This window comes from Puma concolor, chromosome C2, assembly GCF_028749965.1.
Source record: "Puma concolor isolate L17-30 chromosome C2, mPumCon1.1.hap2, whole genome shotgun sequence".
NCBI classification, from domain to species: Eukaryota; Metazoa; Chordata; class Mammalia; order Carnivora; family Felidae; genus Puma; species Puma concolor.
Window position 1 is genome coordinate 8,933,125 of NC_141675.1, and position 17,829 is coordinate 8,950,953.

General features: G+C 43.1%; 1 protein-coding gene across 6 annotated transcripts in view; it reads right to left on the reverse strand.

The window, feature by feature from the left end:
• Positions 1 to 17,829, reverse strand: part of ULK4 (unc-51 like kinase 4) — a 583,293-nt gene that overhangs the window by 52,724 nt on the left and 512,740 nt on the right. The window lies entirely within an intron of this gene.

Sequence of the window (17,829 nt, forward strand, 5' to 3'; positions counted from 1 at the left end):
AATGAACCTGGACCATTTTCTTACACCATACACAAAAAATAAACTCGAAATGGATGAAAGACCTAAACATAAGACAGGAAGCCCTCAAAATCCTCGAGAAGAAAGCAGGCAAAAACCTCTCTGACCTCGGCTGCAACAAGTTCTTACTCAATACGTCTCTAGAGGCAAGGGAAACAAAAACAAAAATGAACTATGGGGACCTCATCAAGATAAAAAAAATTCTACACAGAGAAGGAAACAATCAGCAAAACTAAAGCAACTGAAGGAATGGGAGAAGATATTTCCAAATGACATATCAGGGTTAGTATCCAAAATCTATAAAGAACTTATCAAATCCAACACCTAGAAAACAAATAATCCTGTAAAGAAATAGGCAAAAGACAAATAGACATTTTTCCAAGGAAGACATCCAGATGGCCAACTGACACATGAAAAGATGCTCAACATCACTCATCAGCAGGGAAATACAGATTGAAACCACAATGAGATACCACCTCACACCTGTCAGAATGGCTTAAATTAACAACTCAGGCAACAACAGATGTTAGCGAGGATGCGGAGAAAGAGGATCTCTTTTGCATTGTTGGTGGGAATGCAAACTGGTGCAGCCACTCTGGAAAATGTATGGAAGTTCCTCAAAAAATTAAAAATAGAGCTACCCTACCACCCAGCAACTGCAATCCTAGGTATTTATCCAAGGGATACAGGTGTGCTGTTTCAAAGGGGCACATGCACCCTAATGTTTATAGCAGTGCTGTTGACAATAGCCAAAGTAGCAATGTCCATTGACAGATGATTGGATAAAGAAGATGTGGTATATATATATACAATGGAGTATTAGTCAGCAATCAAAACGAATGAAATCTTGCCATTGCAACTACATGGATGGAACTAGAGAGTATTATGGGAAGCAAAATTAGTCAGATAAAGACAAATATGACTTCACTCATATGTGGAATTTAAGATCCAAAACAGATGAGCCGAAGGGAATTTATTATTTTTAAATAATATAAAAACAGAGAGGGGGACAAAACAGAAGAGCCTCTTAAATACAGAGAACAAAGTGAGGGTTGCTGGAGGGCTTGTGGGTGGGGGGATGGGCTAAATGGGTAAGGGGCATTAAGGAAGACACTTGTTGGGATGAGCACTGGATGTTCTATGTTGGGGATGAATCACTGGAATCTACTCCTGAAATCATTATCGCACCAAATGCTAACTAATTACTGGATGTAAATTAAAAAATTAAAAAATTAAAAATAAATAAAAATAAAATGCCTAGTTTCCAAAAAGAAGTTATGCATATGCTAAGAAACAGAAAATAGCACCCATACAGGGAAAAAAAAAAAAAAAAAAAAAAAAAAAGCAAGCAACAACTGTGATAGGGCTCAGATGTTGGATTTAACAGATGTGAACTTCTAGGCAGTTTTCTTAATGGAAATCATGTTTGAAGAAGTACGATGACAATTTTCATCAGAGAATACTGATAAAGAGAAAAATTTTTTTAAAATGAATTCTGATGTTAGAAAGTATAATAAATGAAATGGTAAGTTCACTCGAGACTCCCAATAGTAGATATGAAGAGTCAGAAAAACCCCCACCATATTTAAGATTTATCAGTAGAGATTATGCAATCCGAAGAACACAGAGAAAACAATGATGAAGAAAAATGAAGAGAGCCTTAGAGAAACGTGAGACACCATTAAGTGTATCAGCACGTGTATAATGGGAGTACCAGGAGGGGAAAGACAGGAGCAGAAAAATACATTCAAAGAAATAATAGCTGTGAAGTTTCCAAATTTGATGAAAACCAATCTACGCACCCAAGAAGCTCTCCCACTTAACACTGACAAAGTAGAATTCTTCTCTGAAATTGTTTCTCACCTCAGCTGGTGGTCATCAACTCGCCACCAACCGAGGCAAAATCTAGTGGTCCTATTTCCTGGTTCCCTCACACCCTACATCCAACACAAGAGCTAGTCCTTAAGGCACTACCTGGAAAGCACAACTCAAGTCCTATTATAGCAGTCCATCATCACTGTCATCTGTATCTGTATTTAGTACAGTAACCTCCTAATGAGTACCCTGCTTCAACTCTTGCTTACTCTAACCTCTGTTCCCACAGCAGCCGTAATTCGGAATCATTTCATGTCCTGATTAAGACGCTCCAAGAGTTGCCTATTGCAATTAAAATACAAACCGTACCAAACTAACACCTATTCTAGTGTCCAGTCACCTCTCCTACATCTGTCCCCTCTCGCCCTATGTGTTTTGGCCTCACTGGCCTATCTATTCCTTGAACAAACCAAGTTCATTCACCATAAGTGCACCTGGTGGTCTATAGGTCCAGAATAATCTCCCCTACATGACCAGCTCCTACTCAGCATTCAGGCCTTGGCTATCAGAGAGGGCCTCCCCTGACCATGCCTTCCTTAGTTTCTCTTGACTGAAAAATGGGCCAGGGTGCCTGGGTGGCTCAGTCAGTTAAGTGTCCAACTGTTGGTTTCAGCTCAGGTCATGATCTCGTAGTTTGTGAAACGGAGCCCCCATCAGGCTCTGCTTGGGATTCTGTCTCTCCCTCTCTCTCCCCACCCCTCATCCATTCACACTCTGTCTCTCAAAATAAATAAACATCTTTTTTTTTTTTAATGGGCCAAGTATTGAAGAAACATCTGCCAAAGAAGATATCCAAATGGCCAATAAGCACATGAAAAGATGTATAGTATCATTAGCCATCAGGAAAATACAAATCAAAGCCACACTGAGATACCACTTCACATCCACGAGGATGGCTTTACCCGAAAAGACAAATATTAGCAAGTGACGACAATGATAAGGATGTGGAGAAACCAGAATTCTCATACACCACCGATGAGGATATAAAATGATGCAGCCATTTTGGAAGAGACTGCGGGAATTCCTCAAACGATTAAACACAGATTTACCACGTGACCCGGCAATCCCATACCCAAGAGAAACAAAAACTTAAGCCTACATGAAAATTTGTATGTGAAGGTTCCTAGCAGTAGTATTTCTAACAGCAAAAGGTAGAGAAAACTCCAGTGACCACCAACGGACGAATGGATACACATAATGTGGTATACCCATACAACGGAATATTATTGGGCAGATAAAAGGGGTGAAATACTGACACGTACACAACAGAGATGAACTTCGAAAGCACTCTACTAGGTGAAAAAAGTCCGAACGAGGTGCTGAAGGTAGGAACCTGATTCAGTCCACCGCGTACTGTCAGCATCTACAGTAGCATCTCGGACATAATTGGCACTCAAATCTTTGTTAAGTAAATGAGTTAATACGTTGGAATATCTTCTGTTCTTAGCCCACGTATTTCCCTATGCAGTTTTCTACATGAATATTGTATCAGTCATTCTCTGAAAATATTAATTCTCTCCTTAAACATTTTCATTTTTGAATGACTAAATATTTTCATGTAAAATCGACAGTTAACATCTCTTTTTCTCAGCCATTCAAATTCATTTCTTCTGATTTTGAAACACTGCCAATTTACTTCTTAATAACTTTTTAGTCCCCGCACGGCCGATTATTTATAAAGGTAAAATATCCAACATAAGGATTTGTGAAGCTTCTATGACAGAAGAGAACACAGCCCAGCTCCAGCCTGTCAGCCCCCTTCCTGCACCCATAGATTTACCAAAACACAACCATTTTTTTTTCTCGGTCAAATATACATCCCATCAATTTTAATATAGGGGGGACCTTACCATAAATGGCTGATGCTGACCAGAACTGTAATTCTGATGGAGAAATTTACCGGAATACTCTACAGAGTTCTGATTTATTCCGCAACGCTGCCTAAACCACAAACCAGGGCTCTGGCACCCTCCAGAATAACTTCCTGTGATTACAGACAGGAAAGATTTACTTTCAGGTCCCCAGGTTGGGAAAGTTGCTGCCAACCGCTCTTGATATCTGCTTACTGTTAACTCACAGGTGCTGCAGGGAATCTATCACCTGACCTCCTTCCTCCTGTGGATGCAGTTTTATTGACCCTTTAACTAATGGGTGTATCCGACGCTGTTGTCCCAGGGATTAAGGTAAAATATTAATGAGTTTAAAGGAAAAAAATTGTTCTCAACCCTTTATCTTACCTCTCGAGAAAACCCTAATGGGGCAAATACAGGTTAAAAAAAAAAACAAAAACAAAAAAAAAAAAAACAAGACAGAAAAAAATCTCCTTGTTTTAGTTCTTCCATTTCATGACTGGTAAATTATAATCGGTGGAATTTTCTCTGGCATAGAGAATGGAGACGATACTTTTAGAATACAGGTCTCAAGTAGAATTTCACTTTGTAGAACGAGTTTGGTATTCTAATTTAAGAAGTCCACACAGGTTTGAACTGGGTTTGTTAGGTTAGTTGTTAAAGAATGGTTGCTTGTGTATTTTAATAAAAATGGGTATTTGGGTTTGGTTTTAAATCCGGTAAGCAGGCATAGTTTAAAACTTTAGTTTCTTAAATATAAACGTAATAGTACTTACAGGCAAACCAGAGAGCTGGAAGAAATGCTACAGACAAAGCTTTTGTTCTCGATCATAGCTAACACTATCCTAAAACAATTTATCCAGAGTCTTCTACGTAGTAAGGGCACTATGCAGAGCGTTGGTAGGAAGAGAAAAGTCCAGGGCTTGTAGCGTGCCCTGAGGGAAATCCTGATGTACAGGGTCAGCCAGTCACTCGAGACACCTGAGAGTGACAGCAGCAGACAATCAGCAGTGTCCTCTGTGAGGGGAGAGCAAATCTAGAACTGCAACTTGGACACCATGTGTCCAATCATGACTTAACAGAGAAAACGGGTGGCATTTGGAATGAAGTGGTCTTAATCAGTGATGTCACCGTAACTGGCAGAAGATGACAGATCCGTTAAAAACATTTACTCCCAGCATGTTAATTTCGTCCTAAACAGAACAACGCAGGAGTCTGTACCACTGATCGTCTGATGGTGGAGTTTGAGGAATAGAGGATTATGTCTGAAAAGGTACCATTAGCTGTGACAGGTCTGTGAACACGAGTTAAGGTATTTCTTGCATCCTTTCTAGGATGGGGTTCTTATCTGACTTTCGTGCAGGAGAAAAGGTAGTACAAGATGGCCCCGGAGACGACTTTAAATGGCTGTGCGGAGACTGGGGTAGCCTTGAGGAAGGCCCTGCAGGCTGTGTTTCTCTCTTTGGTCTGCGGGCATCTCCTCTGGGGAGGGGGTGCTGTGGGCTAGTGCGAGGAAGGGTTCATGACTGCAATTTATCCCGCCAACCAGACGGTCTCCATCATAAGAACTGCAGGCCACCTCATTTCCACAGAGCTCTCAATGGCTCGAAAGACCTAACAGCACTTTTTGTGTGCCACACGTGCATGGTTACCCTAACTCATCAGAATGAGCAAGGTGTTTAGCTGTTGTCAATTTTGGGAGAGGCCAGATCAAAAGGGAGAGTCTGCACGTCTGGCTCTCTCAAAATCTAGGTTCTAGAAAATGAGAAGAAGTCTTTGCATGTATCGTTTTATTAGCCTAAATACATCCTGGTACATGGTCAAAATGAGTACATCTCCGATCTCCCATGGCAAATGCCATCTTATCAGCATATTTATTTTTTAAATTATTTAAGATTATTTTTGAGAGAGAAAGAGAGCACGAGTGGGGCAGGGCAGAGAGAGAGGGAGACACAGAATCTGAAGTAGGCTCCACGCTCTGAGCTGTCCCCACAGAGCCCAATGTGGCGCTGGAACTCATGAACCATGAGATCACAACCTGAGCTGAAGTCAGACACTTAACTGACTAAGCCAGCCAGGTGCCCCACCATATTTATTTTTTAAACATCTACCATTTATTGGTGTTTCCCATGTACCTGATGCCCTTCAAACCTTTTATATGTATTACATCATAGAAGCCTCCCAAGAACTACATGAAATAGGCATTGCCACTGTGCCCAATTAATAGATCTGGAAACTGAAGATAGGTTAGATAACTCTCTTAAAATCATGGAATCGGGAACTGAAAAGGCTGGAGTCGTTGAATAATACATGTAGAGCCCAAGCTTTCATGCACTGAATCCATAGTGGTTTCTCTGTTTAGACAGATACAAAAGTTTCTCATAACTTAATACAACTCAGAAGTGATATAAATATGCTATATTTTAAGTGTTTATGGGTTAAAACAAATATAAACTTGTATTTTCCTTAAATCACTGACCACACTGCACATGACTAGAGAATCTGCTACTTGAATTGTGAGTTCCAGATGCTGCTTACTGGTTACGTGACACATTTGAGTGGTCTGAGCCTTTGTCTCCCCAACTATAGAAGCATGGATTTCTTGAGGGGGATTCAGGGTAATGTACGTAAAGCATCCATCTCATTGCGGACACGGGACAAAAAGCAGCCATTATTATTATGAGATAATCTAGGGGAAAGTCCTGTGTAAACCAAGCTATATGAATCCAGAGGGTTTCACTATTACTACCTTGGTAAGAATGATGAACGTGTTAATACAAGGCAGCCGGGAGAATCCCAGCACATTCTCCAAGAACAAGGAGAGTGGCTGGGTCCCCGGCAACCTCACACACATAGCATAAATTCCTCCAGTGTCTGTGGGACCAAGGGAACCATCCACTAACCTTGCCCACTCCCGCAAACCAGGCTGAGCGCGGAGCACAACTTCTGCCTGCCTCCGTCCTGGACAAGAATCCTTCTCAAGCGTGAATGTGCTCCTGAATCGATCCTGAGACGTCCAGCCTTTAAATAAGCCATGGAGGCTGCTTTGGAACAAGTTTTAAGCTCAGTAATTTAATGCAATTATAGCTTACTGCCATTTTTTTAAAGCCTGGAAACTGTCCATGGGTCTTAATTACCAGACCTTTCTGGTTCTTACTTTTCTCCCTTTATAATACAGCAAACTGGGACCCTGGGAAGGTGCTTTCTCCCAAGATCTCACATTTCCATTACTACTTCAGGGGGCACCTTTAAAAGAAGAGGAGAGGTGTTAATGAGGGTGGTAATGGTCTCTAAAAAACCGTTTCTAGTCTCCAGTGCCCTTTAGAAAGTCAGCATTAGTGTGAAAAGAGCTAGGGGTATAAAAAATTCAACAACTCCTAGGGATAGAAGCTTTGCTACCTCCAGCCAGTGACACCCCTACTCCACAAAGGCTGGACTGGTGTTGCAGGGAAATTTTCCATTGCTGTCCCTTTGCTCAAAGTCCTGTATTTGGATTGTTGCAGCTGTTATTTCTTAAAGTAATGTACCTGCCCCAACTGGACCCACTGAAAGGTAGTATCCCCGAGTGCTAGCCATAGAGCACCTGCATGGGAACCATCTCAAACTGGATGAAAAGCAGATTCCAGAGTCCCACCCCAGACCTAATGAACTTACGGTAGTTGGCAGGGATCAAGAATCTGCATCTCTGCAAAGCTCCCGGGGGATTCGCATAAACACCAAAGTTTGAGAACAACCAGAAAAAGAAATGATGGATGCCTACTTCCGGCCAAACGATCCTAAATGCTCAGCAGGTACTGCTTACTAGACTACGTCACAAACACATGAAATCTGTACTCAGGATCTGTGCTTGACTCAACATTAAAGGAACCGAAATAAACGTGTGCCAGAGATTTATTGGGTGACATTTCGAAAATGAAGGTGAAAAGAACACACTGTAGGAGGTTATCTTTATGACCAGGGATTAGAGGAAGCCTTCTCGAGCCAAGCTCTCAAGGTACAAACCAAAGACAAACAGCTGATATTTTTCTGGTCAGCGAAGGACAGGACAGGCAAAGTCAACAAACATGCCAGGCGTGGAGATACTATTTGGCATCTTTAGACCCACATATAAATACCTAGACTATTGACAAATCAGCCAGGAATACCAACAGGAGAATGGGCAAAGGATATGAACAGAAAATTCACAGAGGCACTTGTGTGCAGAGAAAGGCAAAATGAATTTACAGTGAAACATGACCTTGCACCCACCAGAGTGGGTATGAATGCCTAGAAAACAGAAAGGTAGATTACACTGAACGTTGACAAGGATACACAGGAGCCAAGGACCCTCCAGAGCCATGGTGGGGGATTAACCCCGCACAGCCACTCTGTCAAACAATCTGCAAGGACTTATTGAAATAAAGTTATGCCCATGTATGGTCTATATTCCAGATGCAAAGAACTACACGTACATAAAGTAACATGAACGGGGCTTTCAAGTACAGTGTTAGGTTAAAAAAGAAATGTTAAAAAAAAGAGAGAACATGATCACATTCACAAGAACAGTATCACTTGTGTAAAGTAAACACACACACATACAAACACAAAAGAGCTCTCTGTGCATGAGTGGAGCGTGGAGAGGGAGAAGACAAACAACGACAAATAGCTTAGCTTATAGTTGAATTACAACAGCAAAAAACAGTGGGCACGGTGCATCTATCTAGAGAAAGAAACTTTAACTTGAGCTACAAGACAAACAACGAACATGTTCCTTAAGTAGGATTTACGGGATCGACTAAAAACCGTAGTGGTCTCGCTGTATTACAGGAGATTAAGTCTTCCCCGGCAAGCCAGGAGCTCACCTCCGAGAAGCCCGCGCCCAGGCACGTGACTCTGCCGATGGCCCAGGGGGGCCAGGCTGGTGGCGAGGACGCCTGTGAGGTTGCTGGGAGGGCCCCTCTCCTCCCCCAGTCCAATCCCACTTGTAGACGGTGTGTCAAAGGCGGAGGGGTACCCCGGCCTAGGCTCGGGGTACTGAGATTGCGGGTACTCTGCAGCATGAAGAAGGCGGCCCGTTCTCTGCCTTTCAACTCAGGGAACAGGTTCTGAGACTCTGGTGAGCCCGCCCTGTGTTAGGGCCGCAAGGAGGCACAAAGAAGATGCAGGCCTGGCCCCTGGGAAGGAGTCTTCAAGCCAGTGTCACTACACTACCTATCATTCAATAGTTCTTAATCAATCCTCCGCTGAATATGACAGCTACGCTGAGCGAGGGGACGGTTGAGTATCTGTTCCATTTATGAGATCCTGTATTAAAGTCAATGCATTTATTGAGGGCCTGCTCCATGCAAGAGCTATACAAAGGCATGTAAGAAAACATCCCTGCCTTAATTTGGCAGGGAGAGTAGACAGGAAAAGGTTAATAGGAACTCAAGAATCACAGAAGACAGGCTCGGGAACGCTATTAGGTACAGAGGATTAAGAGCCCGTTAGGGGAGTGTCCACTCTTTCAGCAGACAGAGGGCTGACAGAGACAGGGGAAAACTGGGAAAGTGGAAAGAACAATGGGGGAAGACACAAGCAAAAGCCAAGGTTGAGAAGGCGAAGGGCCCCTCTCTCTCTGGGACTCTCCCTGCCAGTATTTTTCTCTTTCTCTCCTGGAGGGCCATATAAAGGCATTTTCCTCTTTCATCTTGTACATTATGATCCTAGGAGGGGTCTCCTCGGCTTCTCTTGTTTTCCAACTACCATCTCATGACAAACGACGCGTGTTTCACTCTTGCGTGGAGAAGTATTGTACCAAAATATTAGGTTGGAAAAAAAAAATTAGCGCCACAAGAGTAAAAACAAATGATCACCTTTCCAAAGGAGATAATTACCCAGCCAAATGAGATCATCTGCACTGGGAGGGACCAGTCGGGCTTGTTGGGGTGGGAGAATGCCCCTCATTTCTTCCTGGCACAACCTACAATTTTCTGATGGTTTGGGTGATACGCTTTTCATTAAAGTACGGCTTGACACTGTTCTCTCAGTCCCCGGTGACCTTGAGATGAGTGCAATGGCGATATTTTCCCGAGAAGCCCCAGGGTAAATCCCTCTTTTCAAAAAGTGACAGTATCAGTTAGGTCACTCAGAAAAGTGAGGACGTCTGAAAGTCCGGGAGGTGGGGGTGTCCCGGGGACCTTGAAGAATTAAGACGAAGTACAAGTTAGACAGACTAGGGGCTGAGCCAACTTTTCAAAAAATACTTATACTTAAATATAAATTATTAATTGGTTTCCTAGAAGAAAGAGATGAGTTAAACTCTAACTAAATATAAGGAAGAAATCAGATTTTACATTATTATGCAAAGCAGACACTTTCAATGCAAATACTTATCCATTCAGTAAATTCTAGAATTTATGTTATTGTCTTGGGTTGAAAATGGTTTTCAGGACACAGAAATTGCATGTGAGAAGCCCCTGGCACTAAAAGAGCTGTTTTTAATGAAAGAATGGATTTTATAATATGTATGTATATAAAAAATGGATATTAGGGGCTCTTGGGTGGCTCAGTCAGTTGGATGTCTGACTTCAGCTCAGGGCATGATCTCGGGGTTCGTGAGTTCGAGTTCCGCATCGGGCTCTGTGCTGACAGCTCAGGGCCTGGAGCCTGCTTCAGATTCCGTGTCTCCCTCTGTCTCTGCCCTTCTCCTGCTTGCACTGTGCCTCTCTCTTTCTCTCTCAAAAATAAGTAAACATTAAAAAAAAAGTTTTAATGGACAATATATATTGTATGTATACATAACTGTATATATATATATATATATATATACACACACACACATGTGTATATGCATATATCTGTATAAACATAAAGTAATGCATTTATATATGTAATAAAATAAAGCCAGGTCTTAGTCATGGCCCAGTGAAAATCAGTGGACACGATGACTGAGCTCCAGGCCCCCCCCCCCCACCCGCCGAGTGCAGCATGGGCTCCCTGAGGACAGACTGCTCTGATCTGTTCTCCCATTCTCTCTGCAGGCTGCCAATCCCCAGCCTTCTGACCGTGAGAAGTACCAGTCCCCTTCACAAATCAACATGGACAACTCTTCAAATTCGATTCTCGGGTACAAGTTCACAGCTAATTCATTTCATTATTCATTTCATTATTTCATTATTAACTGAATTTCATTATTAACTGAAGCATAATTTAGCATCTGTGATTGAAATGCCCGCCTGCTACAATCCCCAGCTTTCCTCTTCAACTAGATTACCCTACGGTTGTTGGGAAATGTATTAAGTGCAAGCTAAATAAAGTTACATTTACATGCTTGGATATACACAAGACTACACATGTAGTAGAATGGTATTATATGCTATCTCCCATTTGAAAAGGGGAAAAAGAAAAACATTAGGTCAATGGCAGACATAATGCAATAGAAGCTTACAGCCAATAGGATACATGCTTGGGGGCTTTGGAATAAAAGGAAAAGCTCACACAAAATGTGTATTTTGATGGTCATGTGCAAAGTCTGTTTTCCAGATGTTTTGAGCTGTTTGTAATGAAGTTTCTCTTCTCTCTCCCTAAGTCACGTTACCCTGATTGGTGAGAATGGACAGTTTAACTATGTCAAGGCCTATTAGAAATGGTCCTCTTTGACAGTGTCTGGTGCTTTGGGAGGGACATAGAAAACAGGGGTACCATTCACCAGACTATCATCCAGAGGGACCACTGACCCAGAGGCCAGCCCCTTCTCAGCCCATCAAGAGCAGGGTCCCTAGACCATGGTGGCAAATACTTTATGTAAGGGCTCTGAATTGAATGCAGTCTCTTGACCAAGTAGTTTAAGAGTAGTTCTATAAAACAGGTCAGTGGCGCGCCTGGGTGGCTCAGTTGCTTGAGCGTCCAACTTCAACTCAGGTCATGATCTCACGGTTTATGAGTTCAAGATCTGCGTCAGCCTCTGTGCTGACAGCTCAGAGCCTGAAGCCTGCTTCAGATTCCGTGTCTCCCTCATTCTCTGCCCCTCCCCTGCTCATGTACGCGCTCTCAAAAATAAATAAACATTAAAAAATAAATAAAAATAATCAGCAAAACTAAAAGGCAACCAACGGAATTGGAGAAGATATTTGCAGACGACATATCAGATAAAGGGTTAGTATCCAAAATCTATAAAGAACTTATCAAACTCAACACCCAAAAAACAAATAATCCAGTGAAGAAATGGGCAAAAGACATGAATAGACACTTCTTCAGAGAAGACATCCAGATGGCCAACCGACAATGAAAAAATGCTCAACATCACTCATCATCAGGGAAATACAAATCAAAACCACAATGAGATACCACCCCACACCTGTCAGAATGGCTAACATTAACAACTCAGGCAACAACGATGTTGCCAATGATGTGGAGAAAGAGAATCTCTTTGCACTGCTGATGGGAATGCAAACTGGTGCAGCCACTCTGGAAAACAGTATGGAGCTTCCTCAAAAAACTAAAAACAGAACTACCCTACAACCCAGCAATTGCATTACTAGGCATTTATCCATGGGATACAGGTGTGCTGTTTCAAAGGGACACATGCACCCCCATGTTGATAGCAGCACTATCGACAATAGCCAAAGTATGGAAAGAGCCCAAATGTCCATCGATGGATGAATGGATAAAGAACATGCACGCACGCACACACACACACACACACACACACACACACACACACACAATGGAGTATTACTCGGCAATCAAAAAGAACGAAATCTTGCCATTTGCAACTACGTGGATGGAACTAGAGGGTATTATGCGAAGTGAAATCAGAGAAAGACAAATATCATACGACTTCACTCATATGAGGACTTTAAGACACAAAACAGATGAACATAAGGGAAGGGAAGAAGAATAATATAAAAATAGGGAGGGGGACAACACATAAGAGACTCTTAAATATGGAGAACAAACAGAGGGTTACTGGAGGGGCTGTGGGAGGGGGATGGGCTAAATGGGTAAGGGGCATTAAGGAATCATTGTTGCACTATTTGCTAACTTGGATGTGAATTTAAAAAATTAAAATTAATCAATTAGTTAATTAATTAAAAAAAAACCACAGGTCCCTGTTTGATAACATTGCATTTATATGTTAGGATCTCTGTCTTGGTGTTTCCAACCTCTGGATAAGGTAGACCAGCACATTGCTTCGGGATGAGTTATTTAATTTAGTTTTTGGTGAAATGAGGGGGAAAAAAGAGGTTTGGAAACAAACCCGTGGCTTCTAGGAAGGAAAGCATATGGATGATCCAGTGGTCGCTGCATTTACCCTCCCATTTTTAGCAATGTTTAAGAAGGTATCTTGATGGACAAAGGCCACAGAACACTTTGCAGAAGCAAACTGCGCCAAATCCCCGGTCTCTTTAACTTAGCTCATTATATCAAGTGCACTTTCTAGTCAGGCCGAAAAATTGCCTCAATGACCACTTATAATCCGCTTTCCCTTTACACATTTTTCTCACATTTCTTTGTCGAGTCTGTACTTCCCTTCACGGCCATTTGCTGTTACAGCGGCACCAGGTCACTGGCTACCTGACTTCTCTGTCCTCTCTGTAACCCACACCCCTCCGGGACTCACTAAGAGAAGCTGCTTCACAATTCCTAATTATTAACATAATTAACACCTTTTCATTCTAGAACAGGCCAGTAGTCACCTTTCAAGTGCAGCAATTATGGAAATAAGACGTCCAGATGTGTAGGAATTTCACAACTCCACACCCATGAAGTGCCAGAGAAGGCCTCGAGGTTTCAGACCCACTGAAGTATGCAATGATGCCAATTAGGAAGATAACTTGTGTTTATGCGGCGCCGTCCTGCCCCACCAGCCTAAAGCAGCCTATCAAGGCATACAATTACCAGTCACATATAAACAGTGACAATATTGGGAACACGAGAGAATCTTTTCAGAAAGGAACATGGGCAGAGGAAACCTCAAGGGCACGTTGGCCCTTCTTTTCCTGTGGAACTGGCTCTCCCGGTGAATCACAGGTGATGGGGCAGAAATGGAGCTGAGGCATCTCCCTTCTTCAAGTCTTTCAGTAAGAGGGACGATACTGACAAGAGATGGAGGCTGGGCATGTCTGAGCCTGAGGCTGGCAAGGACGGTGGGTGTGCCAGATGGTGGAACCCTGGAGGATCCTGGATAGTTTGGGATGCTCACCCTAGGAAGACACACCTGAGCAGGATAAACGTGCAATTCCGAAGCACCTGCTCGTGAATATGATGGGCGGGATGAGGCTCCATGGCAGCAGGTGTGAAAAGATGCTGTTTGCACACTTTGAGTCCACAGAGGGATATGGCCTCTAGAAATGGCCGTGTGACCAGCGGTGCCATTGACCGAAAGCCTGTGTCAGGGTCAGCGGGAGAGCTGGCCGGCTCCGTCCTCCCCTGACAGACCACAGACAGAGGAACACATCCACTTCTGCCTGATGCATTTACGGACAAAAGAGACCAGAAAGCTGGAGGGTCTCACGAGCGGAACGTAGCAGATGTAAGACCCTCAGAGAGTAGAGATGTGACTGCAATAAACCGATGCTTCTGGAGTTGGCCTTATTTTATTGCCAGAGAGCAACATGAGATTCCCTTGGTGGAAGCTGGAGGGCAGAAGTTCCATAGAAGGCATACACGTAAATCCAAGATAAAGTCGTGAAAGGTACTGAGCTTCCCGATACGGGATTTGCTCAAACACAAACGGGACCATCCCTCACAGTTGTCAGGTGGAGGGACGGGTGCCCTGGGCATACAGGTGAGGGTGAGGCCTGCGTCTGAGACTCAGCCAAGGACAGCAGGCCCTGCAGAGAAGCAAATATACGGTGCTAACAATTGCAAGACCATGGCCAAGTTCTTCCATGGGGTCAGACACACAATCCTCCTCGGTTCCCTGTTCCTTTATTTTACCGCTCAAGAAAACCTGTTTTAATTAACACGGAGTGAAATGGACTTTTCTGTGGTTTGTTCTACGAATTCTGACATGAAAATTACATGTTCACCCCTGCCACCATCCTGATCCAGAACGGTTCCATCGCCAGAGACGATCCCCCTCTGCTGTCCTCTTTCCCAAACCCTGGTAACCCGTGATCTCTCTCTGCTGTCCCTACAGGGAGGGTGTTCTGAGAGTGTCAGGTAAATGGAATCATACCGTATGTAACTTCCGGACACTGGCCTCTTTCATTCAGCACAATGTTTCTGAGATCCACCCAAGCTGCTGTGTATCAACAGTCCAAATTTCTTTTTTTTTTTTAATTTTTTTAATGCTTATTTATTTTTGAGAGAGACAGAGAGAGGGTGAGAGGGGGAGGGGCAGAGAGAGAGGGAGACACAGAATCGGAAGCAGGCTCCAGGCTCTGAGCCGTCAGCCCAGAGCCTGACACGGGGCTCAAACTCACAGACCGAGAGATCGTGACCTGAGCCGAAGTTGGACACTCAACCGACTGAACCACCCAGGCGCCCCAACAACAGTCCAAATTTTTAAACAGAGGGTAAGGAGGGACTTCAATGGGCTAGGATGGCTCCTTTGAAATCTCTGTTTCTTCAGATGTTCTAAACTTTTTTGGCTCTATCTGGGAAGCAGTGAATCCAGTTTAAGGAAATCATAGGAGTTAGTGCCTTTAGTGATCTTTTTCTTTCCACTGGTGTTTAAACGAAATATGAAGTCTAAAAAAAAAACAAAGTCCGTGCTCACTATAAAAAACCCAATGCTAGGCATGAACACATACAAGCATGGCTAAGAAAATGGAATCTTCCCTCTATAGCTCTCACCTTTCCAGGGATACACTATTAATGGTTTGATGCCTATTCCTTATAGACTTGTTTCTAAACTTAGTCGTATCTATTCAGTATTCACAAAAATGGGATATTATTATAAACACAGTTGTGTAACCTGGTACCATAAACATCTTCTCCCATCAATACGATATGGTTCTACCACAACATTTTTAAGAACTGCATAGTATTCTATTATACAGATGGACCAACATTTACATAATAGGTCCCTATGGATGAACATTTAGATTATTTCCAAGTTTTCACTAACATAATATACCAACAAATGCCTTTATTTATATATATGTTAGGGTTTTGAACCATTTGAATGAAAAAATAGAGCTCTTCACAAAAAAAGGGTATTCACTGTAAGAGGATATTAGATTTGACAGATGGTGTTGCATTAGGGAACAAAAATATAGAAACATACTGGATTATTAAAATATAAGCACCAGAATTCAAGTTCCCTAATTTGTGTGAGCATGAAGATGTTTCAGATTAATATCACATTAACTGGCCCTACCTCCACAGGCCCCGTGTTTCCTCTTTGGACAGTTAAATGTGTTTCTCCCCTGAAGCTAAGAGCTGTTTCCTGCCACAGATTTCACAATCCTGCTGTCGCTGAGCTTTCTGGACTCAGCGTACTGGAGTCAACGTCAGAGATCAGAACTGGCCAGCACGAGGACGTTCTGCATCTCTAATCCCTACATGCCTATTTCCCCCTTGTTCCATTCAATCAACTTCTGCCAGCTTCTCTCTACCCCAAAGCATCTTGATTTTGCTTTCCCAGGGAAACTGGCCCTATACTGACTTCTTTTTATGAGTTTTATAAATTATCTGACTATTGGAGCACATTTGGACATTTCCCAAGGCTGGCCACTGCTCACAAGCTATCCTGATTGCTCAGGCAATGCTTACCTAGGCAGTTCTCATAGGCAAAACCACTAAGGTTCGGTGTAACTTTTCTCCTACTGTTCTATACACCCATCCAGGAATGAGGCTTCAGGGACCAGAGCTGGGCAGGGACAAGCAACGATTCTGTTAAGAGGCAGGTGATTACCAAGGTAAAGACTACGGAGTGAGAGGCCCAGAGCCAAGCCACAGACTAAGACGTCTGTTCACCCCCAAGTCACCTAAAAGCTCCAAAGAACCCTCTGCCCCCAGAATTCCATGGCTTAAAGGACTTTTATGCCCACAATTTCCCTTCAGCAGTTCTGGTCCACCCATGGCCACGGAAGGAGTCTGGGGTTCTGGACTTTTGCTAAGCCCTGCTATTATGCTCCCAGTGGCTACAGAGGTCAGAAAGAAAGGAGGAGTGAGGAGGCTAAAGGGATACCAGGAGGAGTGGCCCATCTCTGCCAATCTGTGGGGGGAGGGGGGGATGGGGGCCGAGGGGCGGTGTCCCTGAGCTCTGGAGCCCAGCACCTGCCATGTCAGTTTCCCAAAGACTAAAGGGTCTACTCATGTAACATGTGTGTGTATACACACACACACACACACACACACACACACACACACACACACACCTCCCACAAAAACACTGAACCAGCCTCAGGTCCCTGCTCTTGGGCTATCACCCTTTCAGGCACAGTAGCCATTTGGGTGAAAGAAGGGAGTTACCCTCAGACTGCCTGAGGTATCGGTTAGCTCTGCGGGTCAGGCCTGCAACCATTCATTAAGGGTAAGAGACCTAGTTAGTTCCAAATGCATCAGGCAGGGCTGTCTCCCTGGGGGCGGGGAGCTGCTTTGGGCCAACAATTGAGGAAATGGCAGGGCAATGATGCACGTAAGGGACTCGTCAAGAGAGCAGCACCATTTGGGCAAATCAATTCAAACTGGGCATGTGTCCCCAGATTCTTGACAGCTAATCTACTCTAATTATCGAAAGAAAATGGAGTGTTCTTGGGTTAATAATGTCTGCAATTATAGAATAAAACCTGATCCTTAAAAAAAAAATAGTAAAAACATGAAGGAAAATGTCTACCTACGGTTATTCTTAGGCTTTTTGTCTTCTGTTCACATCTCCAACCCCAGGGTAACAAAAGTGTCACAAAGTCATTGAGGATCCCTCAGTTTCTCCTTTTTCTATATTTACCTACACATTTTCTTAAGCATTTTACAGATTCAAAGTAAAAATGAACATTTTCTCTGCATTCCACCTTCCTCCTCACTCACAACATTGGTGCCAAATGTGCAACTTCGGAAGTTGTTGGAGACAAATTTCTTAACACTTTGTTTTCCCCATTTGGACTTAATGAGAGTTCCCCAATAATTGCACTCATCTCTGTTTGACTCTCAATAACTTCAGATTGTTCCTTAG